Raw genomic sequence first — 18,794 nt, forward strand, 5'->3', positions numbered from 1 at the left:
TGTAGACCTGGGTTTCTCACGTTGCAGATAGACAACTGGGGAACAGGTAGGGCAAGCCACTGGAGCCAAGAAACACAGTGTGCTGGTACAGGAGAGGGTGGAACCCCAGGGTCCTGCCTCCCACTGCCAGGGGTCCTTGAAGTTGACTCTCCCAGGCTCAAAAGCCCTGTGGAAACCAAACACCTTTGAGAACTCAAAGGAATGACGCTCTGGTGTGGGGCTGCAGGCACCGGGACACCTGTTCTCTTAGGTTTCCTGACCCCTCTCCTGGCCTTGGCCCACAGGTGGTGTGGGTCCTAGTTCCATGCTGAATTTCCACCTCTCTTTGACCATCTCCCCAACTCTTCCCCTGGGCAAGCCTTCCCAAACTCCACAGGCCTCTGATGCCTCACCCCATTGGGGATGTGGGGGTGCTTTGGGGCAGGGATGCATGGGAAGATGGCTGCTAAAAGCCCAAGGAGAGACCTCCCTGTCCCCTGCTCTTATCACCTCCTCTCAACCTGCCAACCCACCAGCCCTGGGCTTGTGGCTGCAGCCATAGGCAGCCTCTGGCCTCACGGCCTCTGGTTCTAGAAGAATCCCTCCCCACCCCTGCCCTGCACACCCAGGTTCAGTAGCAGTGGCCACTGGAGTGATGCTGAAAAATACTTGGAGTAATACAACTGGGAGCCCCTGACCGCCGGTGACACCCACCCCGCTCCAGGCCCAGGCCCCAGTCAGGCCCTCCACCAGCCCGTCCAGCAAAACTGGGAGTCAGGAGGAAGGCAGGCTTGGCCTCAGCTCCACCCTGATCTCTCTGGGCACAGAGAGTTCACATGGAGCCTGGCACAGAGGAGATGCTCAAAGTGCTTCGTAAGAGTCATTGTCACTGGTACAACAGTCCCATTTCACAGAAGGGCCAGATGAGGCTCAAGCCATTAAAAAACCACCACCTTTGTGGAGTCTTCCAGGCTTCCTTTTCCTGAGTGGACTCCTCCTTCCTTTTTCTTAGTTCCGTTTCTCTTCAGTGCTCTGGACTGGGGCAGGGCCTGGCACACAGGGGGGTGGATTCCAAGGTTCAGTGGGGTGAGCTGGAGGGAGCAGCTCATGGGGCCGCAGGTGCTGTGTGGAGGCCTGGGTGTTCCATCTGCCCAGGGCCCTCCCAGGGTGGCCCTGCCCTCTGGCACCACACTGGCCTACTGAATTACTGAGAGTGTTAATGTGCATGGTGACAGCCGGGTCTCTGCCGCCCTATGACTGGACCTTCACTGTGTCCTTGCCCCTGCTCCCTGGGCAGCCTTCTGGCCTGGTCACATCACCACCAGCAGGTTAGTGGTTTCACTCTGGTAAAAGTTAACTAAGCACTTAGTGTGTTCCAGGCTGGGGTGCCGTGAAGACCAGATGCCATGGGGCTGCACCACCAGGGTGGGACAGGGTGTGCACCTACTGTGTGCCAGGCACTGGGCTGGTGCTTTCTTGAGCAGTGAGCTATGAGATAGGGGCTGCTCCTGCTTTCTGACAGGGGAGTAGGGCCCAGGGAAGTGGGGAAACTTCAAGATCCCTGGCAGAAAATGTGAATGCACAGAGGAGAAGGGCTGGACTTGAGGGAATCAGGAGAAGCTTGATCCAGGCGGCTCCCAACTTGCGGCTCCCGTCATGGAAGCATGACCGCACTGGGGGGAAGCTAGGCTATTCTTGGCTTTCCAGACACATCTCTGGGGCCTTGGGGAACTGCCTCTGAGGAGGTTCTTTCCTTTCTTGGCTCTTTACCCCTCTCCAGCCTAGAGCACCCTAAGCCATTCCATGTAGCACCCACCTGCCTGCACAGTCCATGAGGCTTGTTCCTGTCTGCAGGGACTCCCTGACCCCTGTACCTTCCCGTCTCACTGTAGCCACTTTAGGGGACTCAACCCAGCTCTAGTTCTCCAGATGTGCCCACTCTGAACCCTCTGGCCCTGCCTGCGTGCCCCCTCTATTGGACCTAATTGCCCTGCAGACCAGGGGCACCAGGAGCCAACGCCCAGTGACTTGCAATGCAAGTGGGCCCCCGACCACTGCCTCAGCCTCTGGCCCACAGAGGCCAGAGCCCTCCCCTGTGGTCACACCTCCCTCCCCCACAATGCCTCTGTCTTCCCACCTCGTCCCAAGGGGAGGAGGACATGCTTCCCAACCCGACTGAAGCTCATCCTGTCCCAGCCCATGACCCACTCCTAGTTGGGCACTGTCTTTCCACAGCTCCTTCCCCAACTCTGGAGGACATCTCCAAACCATCCTGCTGCTGGACATCCTCCTGGAACTCTTGGGCAGCATCTCTGGGTCTCAGTTTCCCCTTCTGTTGAGTAGGTCATCATGGTGCCTGGAACATAAAAGGCCCTGGTTTTAGTCAGTTTTTTTTTTTCTGCTGAGCCTAAATGATCTGACCAGAACAATTTTAGGGCAGGAAACGTTTATTTGAGGGCTCTCCTGGTTTCAGAGGTCATAGTCCATAGAAGGCCAGCTCCATTCCTCAGGGCTCGAGGTAAGAGGCAGAACATCATGGCGGAAGAGTGTAGTGGAGAGAAGCAGCTCACATGGTGAGCAGAGAGAGAGAGAGACTCCACTCACCAGATACAAATTTGCACCCCATAGCCACGCCCCCAACCCCACCTCCTCCAGCCACCCCCACCTGCCTTCAGTTACCACCCAGTTAATCCCACTAGGGGATTGATTCACTGATGGGGTCAAGGCTCTCATAACCCAGTTCTTTCCCCTCTGAAGCCTCTTGCATTGTACCACTTGAGCTTTGGGGGGACACCCTCACATCCAAACCATAACAGCGCTCAACAGTGGCTTATTTAATTGATGAACTAAATAACAAATTCCTGGGTGTCTGCCTCACCTGAGTGTGGTGCACATCAAAGTCACTAATGGACTTCAAAGAGCCTTGCGAAGTTTGACAGTGTCATTTGGACATGAGGCATCCACAGCGCTTCACAGGATGTTGCTGTGGCAGGGTTTTACACCCCGAGCCCTCACTGGCCCCCACTCCCTCCTGCACCTGCCCCTCCTCTCCATCCGTATGTTCCACCCCAGACCCCACCCTCTCTCCCCCGGCTACTGCCTCAGTCATAACTTGGCTGTCTGCCTCCTGTCTTCTCCTGTGTAATCCATCCTCCACCCGGTGGCCACTGAGTGATGTCTCTGAAGCACAGATTGGACCCTGTCACTTCCTACTTAAAACTCTTCAGGCTCCTGATGGCTTCTGGGATAAGAGCTGAACCCTTGGTCCTGAGTAGGGGGCGCTCTCTCTCCAGCCCGTTGCTTGAGCCACTGGGCCTTGGCTGTGGGGGTGCCCCTGGCCTGCAGTGCCCTTCTCACTGCTTGCAAACCCAAGTCCTCCTCCAGGACCCCTACAGGCTGCCTGCTCCTGAAAGCCTTCCCCGTCACCAACCTGCTACCGTATTCTCACAGCCCTTGGGTTCTGACTCTCACCGCCCCAGGGTTGTCTCAGTCTCCCTGTGCCCTCTCCTGGCCCCACTGGACTGAGCCCCTGCTGCAGGATCTTGGGCATTTTGTATTCTTAATTTGCAGACAGTATTGGAGGCATTTGCTGGATGAATGCATGAACAAGCAGCTGCCCAGGCAGCAGGGACCCTGGGCTGGACCTTCAGCCACAGTGAGGAGTGAGCCACACAATGTCCCCTACCTGCTCTGGGGGGCCTTCCTTTCTGAATGTGCCGCTGGACTGTAGGCATCTTACCTGTGAGTGCCAGGCTGTCCCTCCCGAGCCAGCCATGTGGCCTGCAGCAGGGGCTGCACCTGGAACTGTCCCAGGGTTTGCTGTAGGCTGAGGACAGCGTGGGAGCCCTGAAGTCAGATGTGATCTGAGGAACCCCCCACCCAGCTAGAGCTGCCTGGCCTCACACCCGCCTGCCCAGATCGGCCCTGCCCCTCCTGACTTCTGGGACATTTTATGGCTGGAGTAGTAAAGAAAAAACCCTCCACACGGCCCTGTCCCAGGGACCCCGCACTGAGCCCCACCTCCATGCTCCTCTGACCTGGTCCCAGCCCCACCTTGTTGCCCTGGTCAGTCCTGCTGATGGTTTGGCCTACTCCACCACCCTACTCCCCCAGACCCACGTCCTGGGATCCCTGGCTCCCTGGCCTGGACTTACACGTGCCAACTGCCTTCCTCTGAGTGTTACCCCGTCTGCGGCGGAGCCCATGCCTGACATGCCTCTGCTCTTGGTTCACACAGCTCCTGCCTGCAAGCCTGCAAATCTGTGCAGTCCTGGGTGCCCAGGCCTGTGTGTGTGTGTGTGAGTGTGAGAGTGTGTGTGAGTGTGAGTGTGTGTATGTGTGTGTGTGTAAGGAGCAAATGCTGCCCCACTCCACAACCACTGAAAACTGGGAGGGCTCAGAGATGGGGTTCTGGCAGCGGAGCCTAAGAGGGAAGAGGCCCAGGTGGGCGCAGGGGTTTTCTGGAGGGGAGTGGGTGCCCTAGATGGGCCTGTGCGGGGGAGGAGGGCAGGAAGGCTCTCACCTGGGCAGGCCCAGGTGCCCCCTCTGTGCTGGGCTCAGTGCCAGCTTCCTACCCACCGTGGCCAGCCTTTGGGTGGGTATGGTTATGTCCATCTACTAGACTAGGAAATGCAGGTTCAGAGGGGCTCAGATGTGCCTGGGGTCGCCCAGGTGACCTGGACCCCAGTTCTGGCCTGTGTTTCAGCCCCTCAGGGAGGAAGCAGGGGAGAGTCTGGGGAGAAGGGGGAGGGAGGCTGGCGCCTATCACGAGAGGCACAGCAGCTGCTGACAGTGACTTTCCGGGGAGGGGTGTGGGATGGGGGGGCCTTCTGAGATGGTCCTCCCCCCCCCCGTGGGAGAGCCCTCACGACTAGAAGGTTCCCACCGCCCCTCCCCGAGAGGCAGGCAGTTGCCTCTTCAGAGGATAATTCCCCATTATACAGAGATATTTAGCCTAATAGGAGCCGACAGATCATTCAGGGCAGTAATGTACTCCGGCTTCAAGCGTTTAGTTTTCTCGACCTGAACTCCCAGATTAAAGGCTCCTTGCCTGTGCCCGCCCCGCACCGGTGACTGTGACCTTGACTGCAGCAAAGGGGTAGGTTTCTCCCTCCCTCCTTCCCTCCTCCTGCTTTGCTGGTCGCCTCCCTCTCTCCCTCCCTTTCTCTTTCTTAAAAAAAAAAAAAAAAGATATTTTCTTCTTAAATATTCAGTCAGAAAGCGGTTGCTTTAAGCCCTGAGTGCTTTGGGAACAGGCTGATTGTTCTCTGCTGCCAGCTAGGCATGGGGACACAAGGCTCGCCCAGAGTACTTGCTCAGCCACATGGGGCGCCTGGACCCTCTGGCCAGGCAGATGGCCCTGCTCCCCCTGCCCACCTTCCTGCTGCAGGCTGGCCCACAGCGGCCTGGCTTGTGCTCACCCAACAGTCGGGGGACATGCTTGGTGATTGGCGGTTTCTCTGGTCTGGGCAGCTGGGGGTGGACAGGGAACCCTAGTGGCTAGATTTGAGGGCAGATGGCAGCAGGGGCTGCATTCAAGGGCCTGCTATTGATCAAGAGGGCCGCTTCCAGAGCTGCCTGCTTCTGGCCCCTGCAGGGTCCACTTGCCAATTTGGTCTCTGTTTCTGCCCTTGTGTTGTCTCATATCCTCTTGATTTCTCTCTCTGTACCCCCCATGTCTCCCTCGACTTACCAGACTGCCTATTTGAGCTGCCTCATGCTTCTGCAAAGGCAGTGGTGGTGTGTGTGTGTGTGGGGGGGAGGATGGCAAAGCACAGCATTTTTGGAATCAGTCAGTCCTGGGTTCAAATCCAGGCTCAGCACTTAAAAGCTGTTTCTGTTCAATTTGATCTTGTGAATTGGGCCGGTTCCTTCATCTTTCTGGGCCTGCGTTGCCTCGCCTATAGAGTGAGATACTTCCATTTGGCTTCCATCTTGAGCACTCTGTGTGTGCTGTGATACAAATCAGGGGGACAGTGTCCCCACCTGGTCAGCCCCAGCCCCCAGGAAGATCCCACCTCCTGCCAGGGGCCTTCCTCCTGCCTCTGTGGAGGCTTGCCTTTTCTTCTGGAGCTCAGTTCTGGTGCAAAGCCAGTGTTTGGCCCTGATTTGGTTTGAAGGAGTCAAACTTAAGGGCTTGTGGCAAGACCACCAGGGGAAGAAGGGGAGAGGAGCGGGGCCCAAATAACCTGGGGAGAGACGCCTTCTGGGCTGGGATTCGCCTCCTCGCGGGTTTTTTTTTTTTTTGGGGGGGGGGGTGGGGGGCGGGGAATGAGAAAGAGAGCCTTAACTTGCAGGGCTGGGGAGCCCTGGCAGCTGGGCAACTCCTGGGAACATTCCTGCTCCTCCCAGGCAGGGGTGGCAGGATGGCCCTAAGCATGGAAGAAGAGAGGTCCCTAGGTATGAGGCCATCAGGAAAATCTGGGGCTGATGTGCTGTGGGGCCCAGAGCTCCCTCGCTGGGCCTCGGTTCGCTCTTGTGCTGAGTGAGATTAGTCATCGTGCCCTGTCTGCCTCACAGTGGGGGCTGGGGGGTCCACCTGGGGAATAGATGGGGGTGTCCCGTGCTTTGTAGTGTAGTGATAGTAATAATTGTCACTCTGGGCATTCTTCCCTTCCCTTGACCCTCCGTAACACCCACTTTGACCCATATGATCCAGCCCTGGTTCATACGTTGACAGTTAAAGACACCTAGGACCAAAAGCAGCTCCTCCATTGAGTACACATTCCCACCCAATACACCGGGTCTGCAGACCTTGGTTGCATGCCTTTAGGGACATGGAACTCACTTCTCCACAGACTGGACAGAGATTTCTCTCTCTCTGGAATCTATTTCTCACCGGGTCTGCTCTCTGGACCTAACAATGCCATATCACTTTGTCAGGGACCTGAAATCCTGACCAGGTCCCTGAGTCTTCTCCAAGGGACATGGGCTCCTCTTCCTGATGAGGCGCCTCTAAGCAGATTCCATCTTCTGGTGACTGGGCATGATTCTCTGTAAGTGGCTGGACCATCTCAAAAGCTAGAGCAGCTGGTCCCAGCTGGCACCAGGACCTCTGGGCCCCCAGATGATTTGCACAACTGCACCCTGAGCAGCTGGTCCTTGGAGCTACTCACAGGACCCACCCACCCCCCATAATCTGGTAACCCTCTTGTCTACTTTGCTGTCATAAAGCGAGCAGAGGACTTTGAACAGGGGACCCTGCCTCCCTAATTGACCCCCTTCCAGGGTGGATCTACCTGCAAGACTCTGTCCTAGTCTCTGACAAACACGTTGTTCCAGGCAGGACCAGGGACCAGCACTGCGGACGCTATGAGAATCCTGGCAGGGTCGCCAGTCCCACCTCCTCTTGGATGTGGCTGTTTAATGAACCACTGAGCACCTGGCCTTTTTTTCTGTCTTATCCACGAGAATGTCATGAGGTCTCCTGGCTGGAGCCCCTGTCATCTTTGATGGGTAGTTACCTGAGCAAGACCAGGGGGTGAACTCAGAGGCTTGCCACCGTCTTTTCTAGCGTTCTGTGTAGCATTTCTAAAATGTCTTATTAGAATGCATGTGAAACTTACTAGTTTAAGCCCAAATGAGCTTTTTAGCTCCTTTCTGAAAGCAGGGGCAGGGTGCTAAGATTTATAAATGCCCGTTATTGACGGCCATCATTCCTCTGAATCTTCATCTCAGCTTTGTGTGGGAGGATTATGGTGGGTTCGTTCAAGATGAGGGAACAGAGCCCAGGGAAGGGAAAGACCGCACGCAGGGCCCAACAGCCAGCAAGGGGAAGGGCTGGGACTCAAACCAAGATGGCCTGACCCCTCCTCCGGCCTTTCCTAAATGCTGCTACCAGTCCTCAGCACCTGTCCTGTCCCTGGGAGCAGTCTTATCTCCTGACACCTGAGGGTGAGGCCCAATCTGCCCCTCCCTGTGGGCCATGTACAGGACGGGGAAACAGAATGGGGTCTCGGGGAAGGAAGATGCCCCCCCAGGGGACGTGAGACTCAACCAGGAGGGGTAGGCGGCTCCATGGGCGGCTCATCTGCTTGGTATTTTTTAATAGTTATTTTTAATTTGGTGGGGGGGTGGGTCTGGTTGTAAAAGCAGCACTGTCTGTGGTTGGAGATCCAAGAGTCATCCTTGATTCCTCTCTAGCACCCAGCTCTTGGGGAGTAGCTTAGCCTCCACTGAGAAGCTCCGGAGAACCTGTAAACGTGGAGGAAACATCACCACACGTCCCTGGTTAAAACCCTTCAGTGACTTTTCATGGTGCTTGGGATATAAGATCCCCAACCCTCACCTTGGCCCTTAGGATCCCAGCCTCCCTCACGCCTCAGTTCCACCACGTACCTGCAAAGGCAAACTCTTCAGGAGTCTCTGATCGTCTGGCTAGAGGGTCCCCCAGCCCCACCACAAGTGTTCTTTCACCTCACCAGGTTCTTACGGTCTTCATTGCGCTGGTCACTCTTTGGAATTATTTATGATTTGCTTCTCATTCTGTATCCCTTGACCTCATAACAATATCAAATAAGTCTGTTTTGCACCCCAGTGAAACCCCAGCACCTCTAGTATACATACCTACATTTAGCAGGTGCTCAGAAGAGTTTCGTGAATGAATGAAAAAGTTACACAGAAACTGAGCACCGTGGCGCACGCCTGTAATCCCAGCGGCTCAGGAGGCTGAGGCAGGAAGATTGCAAGTTCAAAGCCAGCCTCAGCAACTTAGCAAGGCCGTAAGCAATTCAGCGAGACCCTCTCTCTAAATAAAATACAAAATAGGGCTGGGGATGTGGCTCAGTGGTTAAGTGCCCCTGAGTTCAATCCCCAGTACCAAAAAAAAAAAAAAAAAGTAACAGAGAAACCTGTAAAGGAGAAACAGGAGATGATGCAATTGTGGTTACTGGAGCAGTTAATGATATAACAATTGTGTGCATGTAGTGTGCGCATAAGCCGGAAGTCACCTGCCTTTTAAATGATAGGTTTGGGATGCTTGGGCCGGAAGCACCACAGCTGTGGGAGACACACGTGCGTGAACACATGCCTGGTTCCTTCCATAGCCATGTGACCTCGGGTGAGGTCTTTCAGCTGTGGGGCCTCAGTTGCTCACCTGTGGATGGAGGCTGCCTGCCTGGAGGCAGGAGCCCGGATGCCACAGATGCCACGGTCTCCTGAGGTCAGCCTTTGCCTGTGGCTGGAGTCCTGCGGGCAGCAGGGCCCCGAGCCTGCCTGCAGGGGCTGGAGGTGTTGATTGAAGTCTATCTCCACACAGGGCTGCTCCCTGCTGTCCTCTGAGGTGAGGATCTCACCCAGGCAGGAGAGCGTGGTCCCAGCTCAGGAAATTGGTGGAAAAACCAGAGACTAGCTTTGCTGCTGGAGAGTGGCTTATGCTCACAGTCAAGGTCTCTTGGATGCATCAGTAGCTTTGATTTTGATAAGTTTTAATTTTGTGTATGTGTGTCCTTGTTTTTTTCAAAGACTTCCCTTTGATGTAGTTATTTCTTCAGCTTTTTTCTTTCAATTGCTATAAAAAAATTTTCCATGAAATAAAAGAAAAATAACCCAGCACATTCCTGTTTCCACCACTCCAAGGCAACGGCTGCTCCCTCCGGGGCCCCTGCGCTTTTCCTGGGAAGACAGTAATGGAATGTGGCAGAATGTTCGGGAGGTAGATGCGGCTCTTGACCTCAGGGACTTCATCCCTCTGTGCCTCAGTTTCCTCATCCAGATGATAAAGGGAAGAATAATTGCTCTTCGTACGGCCACTGCAGGAGTTAGCATTTGTAAGGCGCCTAGAGGGTGCCTGGCCCTTAGCAAGTGCCCTGTATTCGCTTCTTAGGTAAGACGTGGAAATAAACAGAAAGGCCAGGGCACCTCAAAACCGCCAGGGCAGGACGGGCCAGCTGTGGAAGTCTGTTAGAGTCAGAAACCCAGGCTCCAGTCCCAACTCTGCTCACACCCCCCTGTGACCGGAGCTTCTTCAGGTCACATGGCTTCTCTAGGCCTCGGCTCCTCCCCTGAGAAATGGAGTGTGCCATGCTACAGCCACACGGGTGGGGATGACGGTGTGAGTGCAGCAAGCGGAGCCCCTGCCCCCTGCACCTCAGCCCACCTTCACCCATTTTCTCAGTTTCCTGCTCAATGTAGTTAGGGGAACACGGCTCTGCACCCCAACAGCACCTCTTTATCATTTCTAATGGCTGAGTAATAGTCTTTGGGGTTTTTTTTTTTTTTTTTTTGGTACTGGGGATTGAACCCAGGGGTGCTTAACCACTGAGCCACATCCCCAGCCCCTTTTAAATATTTTATTTAGAGACAGGGTCTCACTAAGTTGCTTAGGGCCTCGATAAGTTGCTGAGGCTGGCTTTGAACTCATGATCCTCCTGTCTCAGCCTCCTGAGCTGCTGGGATTACAGGCAGGTGCCACCACACCCGCTTGAGTAATATATTCTTTAGAGGAGAGGGTCGTGATTCCCTTGTCCCCTCCAGTGTGGGATGTGTACGCAGGCTCCAGCGTCACTCTGTTATATAACCCTGCAGTGAACAGGTGTCTTTCCCTCTGGGGACGATTTCCCCAGTCAATCTCAGGGACTTTCACTGAGTGCAGGCCAGGGGCAGCAGCTGGGAGAAGTAGGTTCCGTCAAGAGTTGCCTGACACCCTTCCCCAGGGGCAGCAGTGTGGGGATCAGGGCAGCGGGGTCGGCGCTGTGTGAGGGGTGGGAGTCCAGGAACCAGGTTCTGCATCTGCCTCTGCCACCATCCTGCGGGCGACTGTGGGAAAGTCCCCTCTGATCTCTGGATCTCAGTTTTCTGTGTACTGTGGCTAGGAGGGGTACTAGGGTTGGCCGGAGCCACTGGCCACATGTGGCTATTGAAATCAAAATGTAAATTAACACAAGGAAAGAAAAACTCAGTCACAGCATTTCAATAGGAGCCCACGGCTGGTGGCGACCGTGGGGGACAGAGAGCACAGGTACAGAACACCCACCGGGGGGCTGGGCTGGAGCCGGTTCCCGGGGTCCACTCAGCCCTGATGTGCTGTGGTTCTGGATCCCGGTCCTTGTGCCGTTGTGTGGAGCCACCCGGAACTCAGGGCGCGAATCGAGGCCTAAGGAGTTGGTGGGACCTGGAGGGACCTGGGGAGGGGTGACTTCCCAAGGCCAGGCCACTGGAAGGGTGGTGTGAAATCACCACTCCCGTCTCCCTCCCAGAGGCCCCCGGTGGCCTGGAAGAGAGGCTGGGAAGAGGACGGGGTCCAGAGGGTGGCCCCCAGCCCACAATGGGCCCAGGGACCTGGTGCAAAGGCAGAGTCTGTGGCCCCTGGTCCCCGAGTGCAAGGGCACTTGGACACGCAGGACTCACTGTCCACGCCAGAAGCACAGCCCTCGTTCCCCAGGCGGAGGGCCGTCACCATTAGAAGTCCAGACTAGGGACCACAGGGGGCTGCCTTGGTCTGCAGGGCCGCTCTGGCTGCCTCCGCCCTGGGCTGAGTCCGGCCTCTGCAGAGGCTGCCCCGCAGCCTGGAGGGACCTGGGGAGGGGGACTAAGATGCCAGGGCGAGGAACAGATGATGGACTCGCCCGAAGTGTGGCCCCATCCGCCGACTCCCTGGGCCCATGAGCCCCTTGTCCTTCACGGGAACTCCACTGCTCACTCTCGCGTCCCCTCTTCTCTAGGACCCTGTGGCCATGTCCTGGCTCCCTTGAGTCTGTGGGCTACACGGCCTCCTGCCCACATCTCCAGACCAGACCAGCTCCTGAGCCTGCTCTCCTCCCCACCCTCCTCGAGCTTCAGGACAGCAGAGAACAGCAGCAGTCACGGTAGGTGACCTTCCCAGGCCGCCCACTCCCTGGCTTGAAGGAATACCTATGCTTGATGGTCCCTAGAAGAGGGACCTTTCTAAACACTATCTGTCAGAATCCCTTAGGTTGTAAATAGCAAAAATAAAAACAACCTATTTTAATAAAATAAAATTATCAGCTCATGTAACCAAAATGATAGGCTGGGCTTCAGGCAGGGCTTGATCCAGTGGTTCATGTGAACAGGATCTGGTTTCTGCCTACATTCCTTCATGCCTTTTCCTTGGTGATGGCTGATCCTAGTGACATTTGACGTGATATGGTGGAAAGATGTCGTTTCTGGGGCAGTGTGCTTCTAGGTTTAAATCTGGGGTTGAGGGTGAAGGAAAAAAAATCTGCTTCCATGCTAGAACAGATAAAAGTCTAATGGTAGATGTCTTTGGACTTACTGGCCGTATTTGGATTATCCTGAACCTTTAACTGTGTCCACAAGGCTGGGTCTGGGGTCACGGTCTACTGACCTTCCCTAACCATGCGATCAGTAAGGAAGAAAGAATGTTTCCAAGGATGTCAGAAGGACTTTTAGGGACCTTCTGACAGGAGAAGGGAGACCTCTTTCCAACTTGGAGAGACAAATAACAAATGATCATGATAGATGGAGTCTGCCCAGGTCGGACAGCTTGCGGCCAGTCCTAGATACCTATGAACCTGCTGTGTATGCTTAGACAAATTCCTATGCCTCTCTGAGCTTCCGTTTCCTTACCTGATAATGTCCTTAACTAGCAGGGGTGCTATGGGAACTACCAGAGATGATGTATGAAAACACCAGCTTCTAGCAGAGACTTAGTGAGTCCTTCTTCCCCCTTCCTACCTCTGTCCCCAGGGAGTTTGGGACATCCCTATTTTCTTCAAATTTAGAAGGTGCTGCCTAGGAAATGTTATTGGTCAGAACCCTTAAGAGCAGAGCCCGAGACAAGGATTTGTGTGTTGTGTGAGGTTTATTGAGGGCAGGGTCTCAGGGAAAGTCCAGCCTTGGGCCTTGGAGCAAAATTCACACCCGAGAGCCCAGAGAAGGGGCTCTCGCACCTGTACCAGCCGGGCACGGGCTGTGGGCCACTGGGGGGTCCCTGCGTGGCTCAGCTGAGGAAGCCCCGTTTGTGGAGGGCCATTCTCCAAGGAGAGGGGAACTGTGAGCTGCGAGGGTCCACATCCAGCCCCTGGGGAGGGGTGTTCTGGCTGTCCAGGGATCTGTCCAGGCCACAAGATGTCGGAGCCCAAGATGGCGGAGCCTGTGTCCCCGGCCCGGCCAGTCTCCTGTCTCCTCACGTCTCCTTTTGCTCCTCCTGCCCCAGCCAGGGACGCCAGCATCTCCTGCCGTGGGGGCCTGGCTGGTGATGGGTGGGTCCTCGGCCCCTTCCCTGGGAGAAGACCTGTCCACGTGGGGCCTCTCCTCTCCCCTGTCCCCGCCCTTCTCCCCCCGTAGATCCTCTTCTCCACTAGCGCTCAGCCCTGAGGTTCCCCGACCTGTGATGCCTTTCCTGGCTCTCTACCCACCCTGTTTTTCTCTTTTGTAATGTTATGGTATTTTTTTATACATTTAATTTTATTTATCTTTATGTGGCGCTGAGGATCAAACCCCAGGCCTCACACATGCTAGGCGAGTGCCCTGCCACTGAGCCCCAGCCCCCGCCCCCATCCTGTCTTTCAAGGGCCACTTCAGGTCCCTTCTTTTCCAGGAAGCGCCTGCTCACTGTTCCAGCCAGTGGTCATCTCCCCTTCCAGGTAGGAAGACCACGGCTCAGTGTGCCTTTCCTCACAGAGATTCTACTGGTTCCTGCATCAGTGCCGAAGGGTGTTGCTCCTTTTGCCTTGACTGCTAGGAAGCTCGTAGACAGTTGGTGGTCCATCTCTGATAAGTGTTCAGGGTGCAGTTGCCCAATAATCTTTTCTCTTGTTTTGCCTTCCTTCTTCCAATGTTTTCCTTGTCCTGATTTCTGCTCTTCCTTTTTAGCTTGTGATATAGTTCTCAGCAGCCTCAGAGTCTTTGGGAGGAGACAGGTCTAAATCACCAAGAGTGGTGGTGAACAAGACATTGACACCGACTGTAGCCAAATGTGAGGTCTTTGCCTTCCTGGGGCCAGCTGGGGTGGGGGTTCTCCCCCGGCCAGGGTGGGGCCTGTCTCCCAGGAGACACCAACGCCTGACCATGGTGGCCTGGTACAGTGCCCACCCTGCCCTCCGTGGCTGGGAACCACACTGTTCCGCTCCGAGCCCTCTTCCCTCCTCCCTCCCCGTCTTATCAGAAGCTAATGAAAGAGGCTGGGAAACCCAATCCTCTGGTAATTAAATTTACTTAACGGGTATTCAAGTGGAGTAATGAGAAGTTTAATGCAGTGATTAGATTTTTCTTTAATTAATTAAAATGAGAGCCATGTGTCTTGCCAGCAAACCAACTTGACCCCATGCTTGAGAGCAGCCGGCAGAGGCAGTGGGCTGCTTGGCCAAGTGGGCGGCGGGTCAGGGCGACGCTGCCCCACCCTGGCGTCGCGTCCTCCGGAGTCAGCCTGGCTCTGATGTCCACTCAGGCCAGCCAGCTCCTGTTTCTGAGCCTCACAAGCACCAGGGACTGTCACCCGGGGCCCAAGGATCCAGTCCCCGACTTTGTCAGACAGGAGGGTCAGCAAGGGGTGCGGGAAAGGAGGGGGAGGACTTCCGTCCCTGGCAGGAGGAGGTAGCTCAGGTGGCACATCTCAGTGCCACCAGCCAGCCGGCACCTTTGCCTGCAGGTTCCCCCCGGGCCTGGGTCGGCCCTGATCATCTGGGCTCACAGAGGTGGGGGGGTAAGGAAGAAATCTGAGACCACCCACAAAGTACGTCCCCCTCTGGGCTTGGAGATAGGTCCCCGGGAGGCTGGCCAGGCGCTGGTTCCTGGAGGCCCAGGGCAGGTGTGGAGAAGCACTTCCTCCTCCAGCTCCTCTGCTGTGGCCAGGCAGTGGCCAGGGCAGAGGGCAGCTGGGAATCCAGCAGAGCTTTCTGGAGGGGACACTCTTGGGTCAGTCAGGGTGAGGGCAGGCAGAGTAGGGACCCAGAAGACAGGACCTGGTCCCCCAGAGGGGACGGGTTACTTTCAAAGCAGCAGGTAAACTGGGAGAGTCCTGGGCTTGCACAGTGTGGGCGGGAAACGTCCTTTGTTGAGCTTGACCCTGGCCCCACAGTGGGCCCTGATCCTGGACAGACTGGACCATGGTCCTGGTCCTAGGCTGAGCTCTGACCACACACTGGGCCAGCTGGGTGGGAGGAGTGGGTGGCCCTGGCTGACCATCCTGCCAGCTCCGCTGCCTGTGGGCAGGACTGCTGTGCCAGAGCCCACTCGGAAATGGCCAAGACAAACCAGGCACGGTCCCTGCCCACAAGGCTGGTGAGGGAGGCCAAAAAAAAAAAGTTACCAAATAAAACAGAGATAAGAGCACCAAGTGACCAGAGCTCAGGAGGGGGTGGCCCAGGGCACGGGTGGCCCGTGGATCTTCATTTAGAGCAGTCCTCCTCGGGAAGCAGGCGGGAGGTGGAGGTGCTGGAGGCTGAATCAGGGCCACTGAGGAGTGAGGAGGGTGGCACCTTGCAGGACTTGGTGGCCACCCTAGAACTGGCCATGACCCTCAGGTCATGATGAACCAAGGAACCTGTGAGTCAGGGGTGACCACATGCTGGACACTGGGCTGGTAAGGACACCGTTCAAGGGAGGCTCGTGTGTCCGTTTCACACAGGAGGACACCGAGTGCAGCCCTGGTGGGTGCTGCTGGGCCTGAGGCAGCCAGGCGGGGCTGTTCCAGGCTGCACATGGTGTCCCGTGTCCCCGGGGAGCTAGCTGAGAGCTGAGGTCTCGCTTCTTGCCCGTCCTTCTCCCCCACCTGGGTGGACACAGCCTGGGCCCTGGCAGGGTCCGGGGAGCCACTCAGAGGAGCCTGGCTGGTCAGACTGGCAGCCAGGGCTGTGGGTGGGGGTCTCTGGCTACAGCTGGGGTCAGGGTGGGGGAAGTGAGGTGGGCCTTGGTGGGGCAGGGACTGGGCATGGGGCTGAGGGACTGACCCACGAGTGAAAGTCTTCTGCTTTCTTCCCTCGGACACCCCACACCCCTTCTCTCATTCCAAGGCTCAGCCCTTTCTGAAGACCTATCTGAAGCCACCCCAGCCGCCCCCCCCCCCCCCCCCCCCCCGCAGAGGAACTGAGGTCACAAGCTCCGCCTCTCATGTTGCGAGAAGGCAGAGGGCCTGGGATCGCATTGTCTGGAGTTGACTCTTCAGCACACGCGTTGTGTTATTTCCCAGGGACAGGGGACCTGGGGAGGCAGGAGCACTCTGTACTTAAGTGGGGTCCCCTGGGGCCACCCTCCCTGGGTTCCAGGTGCTCTGAACCCCTGGCCTTGAAGCTGGGTCACATCCACAGGTGAGGTGGCCAGGCGCGGGAACTAGGCCAGGTCACACTGCTGACTGCAAAGTGGGGCTGCCCAGGTCCCCAGCTCCAGCCAGCCCCTCCGTGACGTGTTGGGTGGCCGGGCAGCTCCCCCCTCTCTCTCTTCAAGGCCCCCCATCTTCCTCCCCCCCACCTTCCCCTGACACTTCCCACCTTGTCCTGTGCTCTGGACAAAACCAGTGACTCCCAGCACCCCCTCCAGCTGTCCCTGTCCCCTAGAGGGACTCTCCTCTTGTTCCCTCCACCCATGTGCCTTTAGCCTTTTAGTCTGGGTCCTGATGCCTCTGTGGACACCCTGTCTGCCTGGGCCCCCCAGGGCCGCCCCCTCCTCTGGACCCCATCTGCAGCTTCCTGCCTGCCCCCTCTTAGATCCTGGCCTCTGTGCAGACTTGAGGTCAGGGGAGTATTTTTTGCCCCCCACTTCCTGGCCAGTCACTCCCAGGGCTTGACACACAGTAAGTGCTCAGGAGATAACTGGAGTCCTCTACAAACCGTCCCTTCCCTTGCCTGCTGCTCCTCCTCTGCTGTCCTGGGTCCTCTGGCCCCTCGCAGGGTTAGTCTCAGCCCTGCCCACCATCCCCGAGGAGACCAGCCCCTGTCCCGGTGAGAGGGACGACTCCAGCTCCAGGGACTTCTGTGCCCTCCACTGCCCAGGGCCTTAGGGAAGGTGCAGGGCACACAGGCTCAGAGCCAGTCTGAGAGCCCAGCAGGTGCAAAGGCCTCACCTGTTAAATGAGGTGCTGACAGACCCACCCGAGGGTTGCAGGAGGATCAAGTGAGGCTCATAGAACAGCCCCTGACAGCGTGCACTCCCTAGATGTCACCTGTCACCATTGTTGCCTGAGCAGTGGCCCCATGAAGGCAGGGTGTGTGGTGGTGGCGGTGGAGGGTTCAGGGAAGGTTTCCGGAAGGTGGGGACACAGGAGCAACAAGAAAGATGAGGCACAGGGGGCAGGAGAGGGAATTCCAGGAAGAGGGACAAGCAGGTATTTACTCAAGCAAAAAAAAAAAAAAAACCTGCCCCAAAGCAGAAGCGTATCCTGTAAAATAGGAAGATCCCCTTTGGCCCTTACACTGCCCTCTGCCAAGGTCCCGCTATTATTGGTCTGGTGTGTCTCCTTCTAGAACTTTTTATCTGCCTTTACAAACATTGGTTATGTATTTTTTTTTAAATAGGTGGAATTGGATTTTGTAGCATGACCCTACAAGTCCCATTTCTCACTCGCCAGTGTATTGTGGCATCTGTCAATGTCACGACACCACAGATCTGCCGTGTTCTTTTTAATCGTTGCCTAATATTCCATTGTTTGAACAGAGTGTAATTTATGTAACTAGTCCCAGGTTGATGGATATTTAGGTTGGCTTCCATTTTTCACTCTTGCAAATAATGCTTCCGTGAGCATCCTTGTAGATATATCTTGCTGACACAGTAGGCATTTCCATAGGATAGATTTCTAGATGTGGAGTTGCCGGGAAAGAGTATGCTTGTTAAATTTTGACAGTGACCGCCATTTTGCTTTTCCAAATGATTGGGCCAGTTTAGACGCCCACCCTTGGTCTCTGAGAGTGACCGTTTTCCCACACTGTCCAGGACATTATCAGTCTGGTTAATTTTTGCCTCTCTAGAAAAGTCCCTCTCTGGTTCCGGCACTCAGTTGGCTTCTCCCCGGTGAGGCCGCGCATCTCTCCCTGCAGTTATTGGTCATCTGTATTTTTCCTCTGTGAATTGACTGTTCAGATCCTTTGCCCATTTTTCTTTTCTTTTAGCCTTTTCCTTATTGTTATAAAGGAGCTTTTAGTATAACAGGAATTTTAAAACTTTCCCCTGTCCTGTGTGCAGAAATAGTGTCCCCAGTCGGCCGTTTATCTTTTTAACTTTGTTTAGGGTACCTTTGGCCATAGAGAAGCTGTAGATCTTTATTTAGTCAAATCTGCCAGAGTTCTCCTCTGGGCTTCTGAGTTCTGCATCTGGCCTGGCTAGACTTCCTGTGAGGGGTTTTTAAGCAGAAGAGGGATGAGGTCAGATCTGTGACTGGGAGAGGTTGTTCCGATTTCCCATGAGTGGCAGTGGGCGGAGGGGGGACAGAGAGCAAGAGGACAGATGCAGTGGAGACCCTTAGGTCTCCACTGGATGGGGATGGGGCAGGATGGGGCTGTGGGAGAATGGGGGAGAAGATGAGTTTGAGACGGGATCTGGAATTGGCTGACCGTGGATGTGAGGCTGAGGGAGGGAAAGAGGAAGGACCCTGGAGTGATACTCGGGTGTTTGGCTTGGGGACGGCTGAGGCCACCCCACCCTGAGTTGGAGTCAGGACTGGTGCACAGGGGCACTTACATGTGAGCCCTTACGTGTGCACACACATGTGCGTGCTCCAAGAGCATCTTGGGGATTCTAGAGAGGGTACATCTGTCCTGTGGCTCCGTGGAGGAGGGTGCCCACTTCTTGGGGAGTATCTGTACCAGGTAAATAACATAGGAGCCATTTGCGCTCTCTGGGTCGCTTGCCGTCTCTTTGATCTCTGCTACCTTATGAAGTATGGCTTGACAGACGAGAACCAGACC

The 18,794-nt window shown here is 55.8% G+C and overlaps 1 protein-coding gene across 1 annotated transcript in view; it reads left to right on the forward strand.

The window, feature by feature from the left end:
- Positions 1-18,794, forward strand: part of Lingo1 (leucine rich repeat and Ig domain containing 1) — a 145,280-nt gene that overhangs the window by 61,446 nt on the left and 65,040 nt on the right. Inside the window, exon 2 of the mRNA XM_027926088.2 lies at positions 11,640-11,783. The gene's annotated coding sequence lies outside the window, so the exon portion shown is untranslated. The remainder of the gene's footprint in view (positions 1-11,639; positions 11,784-18,794) is intronic.

Source organism: Marmota flaviventris, chromosome 2 (genome assembly GCF_047511675.1).
Source record: "Marmota flaviventris isolate mMarFla1 chromosome 2, mMarFla1.hap1, whole genome shotgun sequence".
Taxonomy (NCBI): Eukaryota; Metazoa; Chordata; class Mammalia; order Rodentia; family Sciuridae; genus Marmota; species Marmota flaviventris.